This window comes from Amphiura filiformis, chromosome 3, assembly GCF_039555335.1.
Source record: "Amphiura filiformis chromosome 3, Afil_fr2py, whole genome shotgun sequence".
NCBI classification, from domain to species: domain Eukaryota; kingdom Metazoa; phylum Echinodermata; class Ophiuroidea; order Amphilepidida; family Amphiuridae; genus Amphiura; species Amphiura filiformis.
The window spans coordinates 83,435,626-83,439,610 of NC_092630.1; positions in this window are offsets into that span (position 1 = coordinate 83,435,626).

Consider the following 3,985-nt stretch of genomic DNA (forward strand, 5'->3'; position numbering starts at 1 on the left):
TTTTTATATTATAAAAAACACTATCTAGGGATGATATTGATATGAGTAATGTGTGATTAAATTGCTTGGCTCGGGAGCAATCACGATTTTAAAATGATACACAATTTTTGCCAAATTTCATGAAAAATGCAAGTTTCATCAGGCTATATACTGAAACGTAATTAAGATATAGATGAAGTAATGCATAATGTACATACCCTAGAGGAACCTTAACATGGTGATGAAGTGTAAGTATCATGAGCAGAATCAGTTTGGAGTTATAGATTTTCAACTAGAATGCTTGATTTTGGTTTTATGCTAAAAATGCCAAAATCGGCCAAATTAGGCAATTTTCATCTAGAAACACTGGGACATGCGATCCAAGAATTATCACTTTCATGAAAGATGGTTCATCATATCTGATGCATGGACCAAATTTAGAATGATATCTCCAACCTTCATCCCCGAAGGTCAGGTGGGTTTTAAAAAAAAGCGCCCTTAAAAGGCTTTAACACATATTTTAAAAGAAATTTCGAAAATGCCTATTTTTGTACTTTGCAGTTGACTGTCTGGGAACAAAGCACCAAATACCCTCTGTCAGGAAAATTGATTACCTCGCGTTATTCATACATCGAGGGTTCTCTACAAACAAATTTAGGTGGTAACTGAGAAAAGGCACACGAGTTAATTTAGTAACCATGGAAACAGGCATGATGAGCATCTTAAATGAGTAATTGTAATGATTTCTCACGACATCATCAGGCATAAGATACACACATGGCCCATTTAAGGAATAACACTGGAGGTACGGAACCAGTAGAGAATTATCTTGATTTGTAAGACTGTATGCCCATTAAACAAATAGACAACCGGACTGTCCCAATGATTGTTTCTGCATAGTATACTATCGTAATAACATTATTAGTTTAAACGTTTGTTACACTTTTACCAAGGGCCTTCAAAATGTTGAGTATTGTTGATAATTTGTTAAGTATTTCCAAAAAGACAATTTCCTCGAATGCATTCGTGTTTTCTCAGAGGCATTTCGTCTGTAGAATACAGAAAGTGTCTTTATTTTCATTGCAATATACTACATCTACATAATTATGTATTTTCCACCGCCTCGAATACAACTCTTGACACCTAAAAAAGCATTTACATTACTCATTATTAGATTTCACTATTTTGACGTTTTAAGGGGCCCACCATCCAGGACTTTTGGCACTTTAGGAAGCAATTAAATGACTCCTTATTAGATTCCACCTAAGCCCAATGAGACAAACAAAATTATAAATAGTAATTATTACTGTATATTGTGTTATTGTTATTCTATTACCTGGCTCTCTATTTTATAGTGAATACAAATTCCCAAGCTTAAGGGCTGGGGTATGAGCGACCTTGAAGTTCCGGTATCTGGAGAGGGGAAGCAATGAGTTACCCCAAAATCACAGCGGCAGGTAGTGACTGGGCCGCCGAGTGCTAATATATATTTATTTTGGAAGGTTCGTGTTTGTTTTAAATTTTGGGGCGTTTTTCCAAAATTTGATATTTTTGGTCATATTTCAAAAAAGCGACATGCCCAAGACAACTCTTTGGGCACATAGTTTGTTATTGTTATTGCAGTTCTTTTCCACATACCTACGTTAACATTCGATTGGGTGATTTACTAATATTATATATTTTATGACTGCAATTTGGCGTTTTCAATGCGTTTTACACGTATCATGAAATTAACGCAAATATCTAGTCACGCTGCTTTTAGAATTTTTACCTGATCGTCGGCTTTTGCAGGCAACAGAATGCAGATTGGCTCACGATAGATGTCGTATTCCTCTATGTGGTTCACTCATTGATAAAATGAGTTTGCATTCCTTGTAACAACACACACATTGCCGTCTGGAAACCGGGTCTGGTACTGATTTTGTGACAGCCAATAGACTTCAGCGCCGTATCAAATCTCATAAAAACCACACGACTGACGACTATGTGTTTATGTTTCCCGCACGAAAGCTTGTGTCTACATCTATTACTATACTTCTTTGGAAACGTTGACCTTTGACCATTCTTTGTATAACGCCCTGATATGACCTTGATATGTTCGCTTGATTGGGTACGTTATAGCATCCATTTCATTGAGGTGTTAGGACTTGGTCAGTATAATACTTGCAGGGATACAATAGTTTAACATGGTGTGTGAGCATGGTGAAAGACTCATTATTGATTAGGCGCGGACATATTAAAGGCACAGGTCCTTTGCGTGTATAGCAGAAAATTATAATAATAGAATGTGTGAATAGAATGTTTGGAATTGTGCAACTAAAATACTAACTGCATTCTGCATTATGTATTTATTTATTTATTTATTTAGGCCTATGCCTATTTATTTATTTACTGACTTATTTATTTATTTTATTTATTTGGTATATTAGTTAGTAGGCCTAGTTAGTAATATTCCATGATAGGCCTACGTCGGTTTATTATTGATTGTTGATAACTTGACAACTTGATTGATTGATCGATTGATAGTCATTTCACATTATATTCCTAGTTTATAGGCCAATTTGAATAACATCGTACATTAGATAAATAGACCTATCAGTATTGATTTATTCTATTCAGCAATATCAAGGATTACTATCAAACTTCTCATAGCTGATTGTCAGTTGGCTCAGTGGTAACGCAGTAGGTTTTACAACACCGAGGTCCCGGGTTCGATTCCCACCTCTACCTATTTTTTGCAAGGCTGAGAAAAAAATGAAATTTCTGGACTGCAAACTTATTTGGCGCGCGATCTGAGCTGGTCCTTTTCTGGTGGCTGTGTCTGTTACAGGCACACTCCCTCTGCATCCAAACCAGGTTCACGCTCATTACACCTCCCTTAATTGCAGGGACCTTAAGTATAAAAGTTTGATGCTCTACCGATTGAGCTAAGGGGTCATTTTAGGGCTTTATTCTTAAAAAAGTAATATAAGAATAAAAATCTTACTGATGATTGAATTCCAAGAGTATTAGTATTGATATTATTATAATTATATATTTATTGGGGTTATATTATTTTATAACTAAGTATAATAATAATAATAATAATAATAATAATAATAATAATAATAATAATAATAATAATAATAATAATAATAATCTCTATCTCTCTCGATTTTCGTCACTGCCGAATCCATAACTATATATATTTTGTTACAGTAGTTTTACATTAGATTGTGCACTTTTTGTAACTGGCGATTGTATAAAATAACAATTCATGGCATAAACAAATTTTTTTCATGATGACAGCTGGGAAAATATTATGCTGTTCAGCACTCTCTAATTTCATTATGCAAAGGAAATTAATCATAGAATGAAAAATTTATCAATGACATTGCACTGTACAAATAAAATAGGTACCTTTATGTTATTATCTCAAAGAAGCTGTTTTTTTTTTTTTTTTTTGTTGCATTGGAGGTGTAATGAATTAGAATTGCAATTATTTAAAGTTTAGAAACATCAATGTTTAACTTAATTCAGTTTTGTAGCTCGGCATCATGCAATAGTTGTTTTTTTATTTATGTTTTTACAACTGGAATGGTTCGAAATCAAATTAAAACAACACAAAACAACAACAATGAAAGCATGATTTTATTAAGCGCACTAACAATAATTACATGTCTTGGTAGTTTTACCTTTCATTAAATAGATTGTATTCGTCCGAATCTATCGCGATGAGCATTGTTGCATTCAAATAGTAAGCATATACAGTAAGCTAAAAAATTAAGGTACCAGTTATATTCACCTCCTGTATATCCTAAACAAAGACAGATATGTCATAATTGGAGCCAGCAGCCAATAGCTGCATCTTTTAGCTCGAATTTAAGACCTCATTCGTTGAAATTTTTCAGGAAATAAGGACACGGCGATCCCAAAACCCAAGGAAGATACCAATGTAAAAGTTGCAGTTTGCTGCATTAAATGCCCTATTGATTTGTACACAAAGCGTTCGTGAACAAGAGAACTA